We start from the raw sequence: 12,500 nt of genomic DNA on the forward strand, positions 1-12,500 counted from the left end.
GAGTTCCCCTCAGACCCAAAGGCCCCCCAGCCGCCTACCGCCAGCTGTCCGGCTGCGCGACGGTCACGCCGCCCGGCCCCTGCTACACCACAGTGCCACAGCTCGCATAAGGTGGACGCCCCAGGGCTTGGCTCAGGCTCCTGGTCCCAAGCGGTGGGTCCTCGGCAGTCCCTCAGGGGGGCCGCCTCTCGGTTTGCTTCTCTCGGAGCCGGCGCTGGAGGGAAACTGCGGGGCGGGAAAGGAACGGGCGCGCGCCTATAGCTGTTGCTAAAACCTATTCCTTTTGCTCCGAGTTCTTGCACGCGGACAGTCCCTCCTCAAACTCTTCCAGACATTGCAAAGCCGCTCATCTGTCAAATTGATTTTTGGATGGGAGGTGGGGGAATTGCTGAGGGACACGCCGTACCTTACTTACATTGAGTTCTGGGTACTTTTAGGGACCTGCCTGTCATTATTGCGAGTTTACTGGGAGTCAGGTATCAGGCTTGTCTGGAACGGGAGTGTGTGGAATTAATTTTATAACTGAGTTCATTATCAAGAAAAAAGACCCTGTGGACAGACATACTCGGGTGGGACAGTTTAGAGCTGTTGTGGGCGGGGGATCTGGTGAAAATCTTCCTTAGCGTGCACCTATGGCTGAGCCCGCCAAAAGGATTTACAGGCACCAGACGTTAGTCGTCTGTCAGGTTAGACGCGGAATGGGAAAACAAATCGAGTGGCGGATGTGCCTACATTCACAAAAACCTGAATAAAGTGACATACTGGGAATACTTCCTTCAGGGGCCAATGCTTCCTTAACATGCCCTCACAGATCACAGCATTTTTGCATACAGTTAACAATGACATGTAAACAGAACTTTGCTCTACTTTAAACCTTTTCATCCTCCTCCCAGCATTATTCTAAAAGAGTTCAAGGTCAACTATTGGAGACTGGGTCACCTGTTAGGGATTTTTTTTTTTTTGAAGAAAGTGTTTAGAAACATTTATTAGTTCCTTTCATTCTTCCACTCCTCCCCTGCCCACACCCCCACCCCACTGCTCATCCGCAGGACTTCTCCCTCTCTACCTTTTCTTCATTTTCACCAAAGACCAGGAATAAAGAAAGCAATCACTTTTGTCATGGAAGTACTTGGGGTTAATTTGGTCTTGTGGTTTTTTGGCAAACATCACTTGTTACTTAGCCTTCTTTAGTTCCTTGAATATTAAAATGTGCCATAGTGTTTTCTGTAAAGAATACAGAGGACTGAAGGAGAAAGAGGAACTGTCCTTGAAGTAGGCTAGTAAGTGATTATTATTTTTCCAGTACTGGAGATCCAACTCAGGGGCACTTTACTCCTAACTCCTTAATTACATCCCCAGCCTTTTACATTTTTATTTTTTTAAGGTCTCCATAAGTTGCTGAGGCTGACCTGGAATTTGCAGTCCTTACCCACAGTGGTTGGGAACCTCACCCCACCAGAAAAGTGGTTATTTTTTTAAACCACAGAAAATGATATTGTTAGTTGAGTTTCAGTATTTCTACTTTGGGGGCAAGATATTTATGAATTATGATTATTTTATCAAGACAACATCAACCTCTCCCTGTGTATGAGAACTCTACCCAATGGAGGGAATATTTTAGAAACCTGAAGTTCTAGTTTATAGAGGCCTACAGGTAAAGATGAGTGTATTTAAGCTATACAATAACTTCAAGGAACCTTGAAATAATGGTAACAGGGATATTTGAAGGTTTCAAGATTGCTTGATCACTTGCCTTTGGGGCAATTCACTTATTCTTTGTGTTATTAGATAATAAAGTTAATAATAATACTGCTCAATAATATTGATCACAAAAGGGGCTCTCATTAATATTCTGTTAGCTCATCATAAAAAGCATGTCTGTGGAATCCTTTTTTGAATGTATGCTTATTTTTTCCTAGTGGTTAAAATTTTTAGATTCATTTCTACTCTAGGATGAATTGCAGGCAGGGGCATATGATAAGGACCTGGACTAAAAATATTTAACTGCACATCGTTCTAGCCCCAGATCAACTTTGAAGTTCTGATAAATCCCCTAATTAATTTTGGGGTCTCATTAAGTCCCTTACCTTTTATGTGCCAATTTTAATCTTCAAAATAAGGGGAGTTTCTTTGAATAGAAAAGACATTTGGGTTCCTTGAAACTCTTTTTAAAAATACAAATCTTTAGGTTTACAGCTAGGAATCATTGCACTAGAAGATTGATTACAGAGAATGTCCTAACATCCTGGACACTACCCCAGCCCCACATAAGCACTGCAATGTAGTATTTAAGAGCATGAGATTTGTAGACTGATAGGTATGTTTTTCAGCGCTGACCTTAGGCAAATTATTTAAGTTCTTCAAGTCTCAATTTCCTCATGTTTAGAGTAGACATGATAAAATGTCTAAGGATATATGAATACAGTGAAGTGATTACCTAATGTAAACAGCATAGTGTATAGCATTTAATAAAAAATTAATAAAGGGTAGCATTATCTTCATTAATGCTGACTTTCGTGTTCTTTTTATTTTAGCAATATGAAACGTAACTAGAATAAATATAAAGTCCTATGCATTTAGAAAAATGAAAACGTACAGGATGAAGGAGAAGTAAGTTATTGAACCAGTTAACCTTATGGTTAATTGATGTGTTGCCTGTGAGTTAGCAGTGAGCAATGAGGGTGAAGGCCCAGAAAACTCATATGGTTTTAGGCTTCTTTGGTTGAAATTAGAATGATTTGTCTGGGGAAGAAGGAAGAAGAGAGTTGACTCGTGACTAATACATTAATTCTTTGGCTTCACACTCAGTAGTTTGTTTTTGTTCACTCTATATAAACTTTTTTTTTTTTTCCTTTTTGACAGTGCTGGGGATGAAACTCAGAACCTCACACATGCCAGGCAAGTGCTCTACCACTGAGCCACATCCCCAGCCCACCACTCAGCATATTTTGACCTTTTGTTTATATATAAAATTACCTGACAACAGATTGCAAAGAAGAAAATCCACAAGTCCTCCCTTAGGCATTCATGGTAGAGTTCAGGTAACAGACAGGAAATATTAGAACAAAGTAATAAATACTCTCGAAAAGAATAAAAGGGAAAGCTGAGAGTTGAACAGTGCTAAACATCAACCAGAGCAGGCTCAAAGAACTAAAATTTAGTTACAGTTTTGCAGATTCCAGTTTTGTAGGCATTTGTCAGGTGGAAATGCTGAGAAAGCATCCTAAGCCAAGTAAAAATTTGTTTGCTAGGGTGAAAAGACACTATAATTGCAAAACATGTCAAGCTGTCTGCATACTGTCCCATCCTTTACTGGCTACTGGCAAGCTATTGGCAAATTATTTTACCTCAGAGTCTTCATTTCCTCAAATGTAAAAGGGGGATCTCACTATTATTTCACATTATTGGGTACTAATTTAATCTCTGAGTGCATCCTGTGAGGGTGTCTTCCTTAGACATGGTTAGAAGACTTAGTTGTATATAAAACAGTTTCCTGTCTGTTACACAGTAGGCACTCAACCAATTTGATACCCTCCACTCCCATTCTTCTCCTGACTAGAGATAGGTGAGCACTAACCTAGACTTGAATACAGGTGGGGGTTTATGGATTTCATGCATTTTACAAAAAGCAGATAAAGAAATGTTTCAACTGTTCTCATGCTTTACAATGAAGCATCAGGTTATATATACTTCCAGGACCACTGCCCTTCTTCTTCTTCAACCACTGAAGGCTTTCCTCCCTCTTAGACTATGTTTTTATTAACCTATGCTTTGGGGCCAGGTTCTGTGAAAGGAATTCCACACACTTTGAGTGTTTTCTTGCTGGAAAAGTTCTGCATTCCTACATTTGCATGATAGGATCTCTGGCCATTTTACATCCATCTTTTTGCTCCAAGTCATTGCAGTCTTAGCTATTGAAGTGAGTCTTAGAAAATATTTTGAAAGAGATATTGAAAATGGGTTCATTTGGGATACCAAAATGCAAACTTGACTATTTTGAGAGGAATATATTATAGAGTTTTACCTTCTTGACTTTCTTTTTTTTTAATACTAATTTTTTAGTTGTAGTTGGACACAATACCTTTTTTTTTTAATTTAATTTTTATGTGGTGCTAAGGATTGAATCCAGGGCCTCACACATGCTAGGCAAGCAGTCTACCTCTGAGCCACAACCCCAACCCCTTGACTTTTCTTTGGTATTGTTAGATTTTAAAATCTCTTTAAATTTGGAAGAATTTGCCTTAAAATTCTAATTTGATCATGCATGAGTTATCTGTCTTGCAAATGTTGTACAAATTTGCTGAATAACTTAATACCTAGACTTTTCCCCTTTTCAGCTTTTCTCCGTGTGAATTTCAAAGAAAAGATAATTCTGTTGCAATGCCTGCAAAGCATGGAAAATTTCTATGAATCATATAGACACCAGTAAATAGCAAAATAATTTAATTATATTAGGTTTTGGTCATTATAGAAAAAAAGAGTTCTCTAAGGGCCAGGTCAGGCCTGTTGTTGATGGAAGGCCCAGATCAGGCCATTGACATTCCTACTAGGCCATGAATACCTGACCTGAGAAAGAACTTTTTGAGGAGAGTTGTTCTTTTTGGGCATTCATTCATTTGTTGTTCAATGAATTTTAAAAATATAATCAGTTTATTTGAGTATTTCATTAATTGTGCTGTGCAGGAGGTATGCTGAGATTGACTGTAGTCCCTTGACCTCAAGTGTGGACGTCTTTGGAGAATTAGTCTCAAAATATTCCTGTATCCTATCTTTTAGAGGTTCTGGGTCATTACATACAGTGTGAAACACAGGAATCTGAATTTTAAGAGACTTCTAAGGTGATACTTATTTTGACTGAAGCTTTCTTCTTTTTTTGACAGTGTTATTCCAATATTGATGTACATGGTATACCTCATGTAGACTCTGTGGAGAATAGTGTCATCTCTCTGTCTAGAATTTATTACTTACTGACCAAGTATATGAACAAATCTAAACTCCAGACCACTCTCTGTTTTTGACTTACCTTTTGATTGTTTTCTTTAATAATAAGTATGGACTTGGGCTAAATTTATATACATTTCCATACTGTTCCTTAATTTGATGCTTTTCTCTATTTTTGTATAAATCCAGTTTAGTCTAAAAGAGTATTCTTGGAGCAATTAGATTAAGGCTCCTCTTTACGGATATGGCCTGTTGAGTTCTGTTAAATTCTTGGACTTCTTAGGATATCAAGACATCTTTTATCTTTATTACCACCTTCTAAAGTGTAATGGATGAATGAATTCAGGATAGGAAGATGAGAAGGTTTGATTGACGAAGACTGCGTGTTTTATTAGACTTGCGTTTACTCTTTTTTAAACTGTGGATATAAATTGCTAGCTGAGTATTTTAGTAATTGATCTTTCCTCTTAGAAGCCCTCCTTGAGCCCCTGTCCAGGCTGAGTAAGTGCCTCATGCTCTGAATTCTCTACGTACCTTGTAGGAACCAGGCTATGGCCTCTTTTACCTGGGAGAACAGATGCATGACTTGACAGCATTTGGGGGCAGAAACGGGGGTCTTCAGTCTCACATAGAGAATAGTCAGGTAGATTATAAACATTTCTTAGGTGAATTAACCCCCACTTTCAAATGACTGTTAAAGCATAATTCTTTTATTTTCTGTAACAGTTCATAAATTTCTTCTCTTTTGAAATGTAAAAATTTTGTCTATGCCCACCTTTGAGAAATATAGTATAATCACTTGCAATCATTATTTCAAAATTGGAGATAAAAATAGCATTGTTATTGTTATTTATTTATTTTAGTTACAAGAAACACTAACTTTAAATAGCCCATCATGACATACAGGCACTCAGATAATTATCTCTCTTCTTCTTGAAGCTCTGGGAAGGGACATTTGAAGATGTGTTTGAACAGAAAGGGCTTCATCCTTATTATTTTTTTCCCAGTGAGGTCACAGAGATAAACCAAGTTAGAGTGACTCTCTTGAATAGCTAATGTCTGTCGCCTGGAGAAAGAGAAAATTATTTTCTGCCCTTCATGTTGATGTGTATAGAACATGTGTTCTGAGTAGCTGCTATTTTCAGTACCTCTTTTTCCAGTTGAGGTGCAACATAAACTATTTTAATTAATATTGTGTCACCAAAAGGGATTGAAATAGCCAATTGAATTCTGCCAAGATAGAGTCTTTTGATGAAAACATATCTTTATTGATTGTGGATGAAGAAAATCATTCTTAAAATGAAATCCTGAGAAAAATCATATCCCTCAGAGAAAATTTCTGAGTGGCAGGCTGAGATTAACATCATAAAATTGAATCTGTGCTGCAAGCCTTTGATGTAATCAGCAGCTGGGAGATGGCGTTGCCCTTGCTGTGCTCCTTCTGATTGTGGTGAATTATTGTGCGGAATGAAATAAGTGTTTCTGGTGTCCCTCCTCCAAGAAATACAAACAAGGTATTACTAGGTAGTTTCTTGCTGGTTAGAATGGGGTGGATCGATTCTAGGCCTCTAAGGCTCTCATATACCCACGAACTTTAGGATTTGGCCATTTGTTGATGCTCCAGGGACAGAATTTCTCAATACCATGGATAGTGACTTCTTTGGTCAGTAGAAATCTAGCAGAGCAGACAAGAGGGATCCCTTTTACTGGGGACTGTTTCTGGAACAAGACGAAGCTGGGAAAATTGCCTGGTTTCTCTTGGCCTGTAGTTCTATTTAAGCCCTTTCCATCTCCCTCAGCTACACTGAGTTGAAATCATCTCAGAGTAGAAATCTTGTTTGCATGATGACTCTTGCTCCTTGACCCCAGTGTTACAATAGGCTTTCAACTGTTTTTGTTTTAAGTCTGATGTTTGAAATCACTCCTGCCCATGCATGTGCTTCTATATGTATAATAAATAGGTTTTGTAGATTAGGAAAAATCTACTTATAGGCTCACCAACAGACTGAAGAGTGATTTGGCACCTAACCACACTGTGGTTGAATAAGTTGTATTTGTTTCATTTTCTTTGAAGAAATAGATGGGCTAGCTTGCCCATATGTAACTGTGAACAGTCGTGGGCGTCATCATGATGTCAGCTCCCTCTCAGGCCCTTGGAGAAGTGGGCGGGACCTTGAAGTCAGATGTGTCTTAGGATGTAATTAATTCTAGCCAAGGGATTCAGATTTACCCAGACTAGCAATACTAATGTTAGGTATGTGGATTCAATGAGAAAATGCATGGCAAAGCCCCAACAGAGCATCCAGAGCGCATTTGCAGTTTAGTAGACATTTTTGAGTGGAATTTGTTAACACTGTTTGCCTTAATACTGGGAAAAAGAAGAAAACACAATGAAGGCAGAGGTGGGGATGTGTTCTAAAATAAGGGAAAATGGGAAGAGCCAGGACAGAGAAAATTCTGAGGAAAAAAAAAAGAGGTGAGGTGGGGAATATGAGAAGGAAATTAAGCTTGTTTTGACTCGTGATAGACAATCCAAAAAGATAAGGATGAGTGTAAGTGGGTCAACTTCTGCGCCTGGAACTAGTGTCAGAATGGGCCAGAAGTACTAGAAAATATCCTTTTAAAACATGAATATTCCAGTAAGGTTAAGATTTCTTTGAATTATAACTTTCAGGTCCTGTACTTTCTCTACCACTCTCTACAAAACGCCGTGGGATTCTACTTCCATAAACCTCCAGTGCAAGGGATAGGCTTAAAGGCTTTCCTCAAAGGTATTCCTAATTGATGGGCAGAACCAGAAAACACTGGACTACAGAGATACTTCCTCCACAGAGTCCCATATTCCTGCCCTGGGAGCTGCCATCTGCTTGGGGAAAGAAGGATGGACATGAGTGTGGACTAACTTCTAGTGTCACTTATGTCATTGCTGAGAGGAGGGAAGTGTGTGTCAGGTCAAAGAGGGGATAACTGATCCTTGGAAAAACCCAGAATTTTCCCAAGAGAAGCCAAGGTGTAAGGGATGGGCCACTGACCACCATGGGCGTGAAGCCCCCTTGCTGTTGTACCTCAGGAATACTCATGCCAGCCAGCCTCCCACTGGTTGTTTACATGTGTAGGATTTAGCTTAGAGCTGTGAACCTTTCATTTAGTAGAACCTTAATAAATACTTGTTGATGAATAAATGAATATATTTTTAGGAAGCCTGTAGTATAGTAGAAAGGAGATTTTTATGCAAAAGAAGAGAATAGAATTTTGTATGTGACCAACTGTATTAAATATGTTTCAAGAAAACACACACACATACACACAGAGGCAGATCTGTCTAGAAAGCAACAAAATTTGTTAAATGGTATGCTAGTTTTTTTTGTTTGTTTGTTTTGTTTTGTTTTTTTTTAGAATTGTGCAACATAGTGCCACAAACTAAGTGGCTTAAACAACAATATATTGTCTCAAAATTCTGAGGCTAGAGGTCCCAAATTGAGGTATTTTAACAGTCAGTTCCTTCTAAGGGCTGAAAACAAATTTATTCATGGCTCTCCTTTACCTCCTAGTGGTTTGCTGAACAACCCCTCACTCCCACAAGTGGTACTGGGAATTGAACCCAGGAAGTTCTACCATTAATCTGCATTTTCAGCCTTTTTTGATTTTTTTGAGACAATGTCTTGCTAAGTTGTGAGGCTGGCCTCAAACTTGTAATACTCCTGCCTCGATTTCCTTAGTAGTGGCAATCTTTGATGTTTCTTGGCTTCTAAAATTATCACCCCAATCTCTGCCTTCAACTTTACATGGCTTTCTCTGTTTGTTGTGTCAGTCTTCAAATTTCCACATTTTATATGAGCAACAGTCATACTGTGTTAGAATATCACCCTAATCCTTTTGACCTCATCTTCACTTACTTATATCTGCAATGAACCCTGTTTTCAAAAAAGATCACATTCTAAAATACCTACAGTTAGAATTTCATCATATGAATTTTGAGGTGGTTCAATAAAACACATAAAAGATGAAAAAATGGTGGATAATTTTAAGTCAATTTTTAAAAATCCAAATTATTTTATCTTACAATTAGATATATTTGAAGTCTTACCTTCATTTCTTGTTTAATTGACTTAATAGGTGGATTTACTCTAAATTACAAAAAATAAAGTGAAGGATTATAAGTTTCCATTTAGTACTATTTTACTTAGCAGGATATATATATATATATATATATATATATATATATATATATGCAGATTTTATGATTTAAAAAAATCTTTCAATAATAGCAAATATTATTTATTGAATACTTAGTATTTAATGATCTCTGTGGATTATGTAACTTGACTCTCACATCAATCCTGTTAGACTGATACTATTTATCCTCATTTTATTGATGAGGAATCTAACATGCTGTCTTAAAATTACCTTCCCAAAGACATATAGTATCACAGATGGTCTTTTAGCATATGCTCATTTATAAAACTTTATGTATTATTTTTAAAAATACTTATAAAGAAGTCGATTTTGTTCAGTCTAGAGATTCTAGGTCACTGGCCTCAGGTCAGCTGTAGTGTGGTGGCTGGCAGGGGGCAGGGGTGTTGTTGGATGGGAGGATCCCATGCCCAAACCAAGAAACCAGAGCAATTTGTTTTTATATAGATTAGTTTAATAATTAAAGTACATTAATTTAAAGACATATGTTAGGCATGTAGTTTTCCAGGTCATCCTTGGTTATGGGGAAAATATATGACTCAAGACTGAAAATGGGTTTACAGAACACACACACACACACACACACACACAACAATTGCTTTGCCAATTAGTATAAATACTTCAGTTAAAACTAACCATAAGATGACTCAGTTGTGAATACTTTGAGGGCAGGGACTCTGTTTGTCTACTCTTTGTGTTCTCTGCAGCCCAACCCAATAGCTTGCATCTTTTTTTTTTTTTTAGTTCTCTTTATTTGTTGAATGTAATTAAAAATGGACTAAACAGGAAAAGCAAAACAAAGCAAAAAGCCCTCTTAAAGCCTAAAACTGAGGTTTTTAAATAAAGGTGTCACCCAGAAATTGCCCTGTCATTCTCATGTTTTCCTTGCTACCCTGTAATGCTCAACTCTTTAACAGTGACTGTAAAAGGAACGCTCTTGACCTTCATTTGACTGTATTAACTCTGTTACCCTGCATCTTAATAAGTAAGCAGGTGAAGTTTGAAGGTAGTATTTTATGAAAACCTTTGAATCACAGGTTGGGAGAGCTGTGTGCTGTGATGGAAACTTCATCTGTGTCATGAAGGATGTGATTTCTTGGCTTGTATTATACATGTTCCGTATCATTACTCTTTGTAGTTCAGAGATTAATTTGCATATATCTTTAATTTCTCCATTGACCTGTGGGTTATTTTAACATTGACTTTACCTGCCAAGGTATTCCTTACCTAAAATACATTATTTTCTAAAGTTTCCTAAGTAGCAGTTAATCACTTAATAATAAGAGCTTGGCTTTGAAGTTGGTTAGGAGTTAATTCTGATATGTTCATGCTTCAGTGGGTAGACCAGACAGAATTTTATGTGTTATTCAAATATGCCTCAGGCAGCCTTTGACTTAGTAGAAACAGTTTTTCACCTTTTCTAAGGAATGATCTGATCATAGTCTGTTGATAAAATAAGAACTTTTGCTTCAGGAAGCATGTGCAAACAAGTCTTAGGGGAGTGGGTTTCTGCTGAGAATTATTTAGGAATCCCCAGTTCCCATGGACTCCTGGGACAGCTTGCCTTATATTTCCATGTGGTTAAAGCAGTTCTCATTCTGGCTCATACAGATATCCAGTTACTTTTCTTCAGTTTACTTTTGCTTCTTGTTCTTTTATAGAGCTCTACTTTACCCTCTCCCAAACTATTGTCATTTAATAGCTAGCTGTGTCACATTGTCCATGCCCCTTGGCTGTGCTCCTTCCTCACTCTGTTTTCTCAAGTTTCTGAAGGTAGAATTTATGCACAATACACTGCACCCATTTAGAGTGTGTAATTCAATGTATTTCAATACCTAAGCTCTTTCAATCTCCACCTAAACTCAAAATTTTAAAACAAATCTTCCTCTGGCCTCAGGATGACCAAGTTATCTGTTTTGAAAAACAGAATCTTGAAGTGATTGATTTTCATCCCTCACAGTATCTGAGTTTTGAAGAAAGTGGGCAAGATTCTTCTCCACTTAAGCAATGGCATTCAGAGAAGTCACATAGTTGTCGGGGTTACATCTAAAATTCGAACCCAGCTCTGCTTTATCCCAAAGCTCAATTATAAATGGCCATACTATTTTTTACTTTCCTCACAGATATTTACTTTCAGGAGGTTATTGTGAAAGTTCATGCCTTGTAAGCTGGGAAATTTATCCTTTGTATTTTCTGGTTGATTGTCATTGGTCAAAAGGTTCTAGAATTGTCAATGTTTGAAGGTAGCAAGGTAGAGACTTATTGTCTGGGTGTGTCCCTGAACTAAGCTATTTATGACAAGGTTAAAAGTCACAGTGTTCAGTAGACACCAACCACAAAACCACATTCACAACAGACTCATTATTCTGCTGGCCTCAGACAAGTCAGAACGGTAAAAACAAATTATTAAGGGAAAAAGGTGAAGGTGGACTGGAGGACAGGAGCTGTAGTGGTGTGCTTTCCTTGCTTGGGCTTGCTGGCTACTGTGTTTATGAAGAAAGATCAGGAAGTACTAGCCCAGCTTTTAAAAGCAATGGAGGTTATTCTGGAGTCTAGATGAGTAACAGGTTTTATTGTTGTTTTGCTTGACTTTTTTTTTTTTCCCAAGAACAACCAAAATTACAATGGAGTTTTCCTTTGAATATCAGCAGGGTTTTCTGGTGGAGTCTGGGTCACCTTTGTCCTCGTGTACAGGGGTCAAGTTCTGGATGGTTTGTTAGGAAACCTGGTTCTGGTTCTAGCTCTGCCATTCTTTTCCTGGGTTACTTTGACCATGTAATCAACTTTCCTGGCCTTTTGTTTCCTCATCTTTAGAAGAAGAGGTGATTATGTTCTCAAAGCTCACTTTTGTCTTTAGGTCACCTGAAGCCCTAGGATTCCTGTAGGACCTGTTACCTCCTTCAGAATATAAGTTCTACCAGAGCAAGAAGGCTCTCTGGTCTTCTGAAAAAAATCACATCAACTTTCCTCTGCTTCCTTATCAGCAAAATAGGAGTCTAACTCTTCACTCTTTCCCCTTTTCTACGTTGAATACAGTCACTTCAGAAATATTTAGTGAATGTCACCCCTGTGGCTGGTAGCATGCTAGGGACTAGTGATGGAACAGTGAGCAGACATACTCAATGTTTGCCAGCTGTACCTTACAGCTTTGCAAGATGTGTCCTCACTGATAACTAAAGAGCCCTATGGGTTTAGACAGTGATCATGAAATTCTTATTATTAGAGTAAGTAGATTGTTGCTATTTCTGTTTTAAAACAAGCTATTTAAAACATTTTCCCTTTGTATCAGAGCAGTTTGGGAGCCCGTAGGAGCTCATCCTGCAGGTTCACAGCAGTCTGTGGCCATCACCCTGGCTGCATAACCT

General features: G+C 38.2%; 1 protein-coding gene across 4 annotated transcripts in view; it reads left to right on the forward strand.

Annotated features, from left to right (window-relative positions):
• The window catches only part of LOC125613369 (WD repeat-containing protein 72), a 94,850-nt gene that overhangs the window by 669 nt on the left and 81,681 nt on the right, over nt 1-12,500 (forward strand). For 3 of the 4 annotated variants that reach the window (XM_048793534.1, XM_048793536.1, XM_048793537.1), the window contains exon 1: nt 11-153. The exons of the other annotated variant lie outside the window; for it this stretch is intronic. The gene's annotated coding sequence lies outside the window, so the exon portion shown is untranslated. Of the gene's footprint in view, nt 1-10; nt 154-12,500 lie in introns of those variants that run through there. 4 annotated transcript variants of the gene reach the window in all.

Source organism: Marmota marmota, unplaced genomic scaffold (genome assembly GCF_001458135.2).
Source record: "Marmota marmota marmota unplaced genomic scaffold, marMar, whole genome shotgun sequence".
Classification (NCBI taxonomy): Eukaryota; Metazoa; Chordata; class Mammalia; order Rodentia; family Sciuridae; genus Marmota; species Marmota marmota.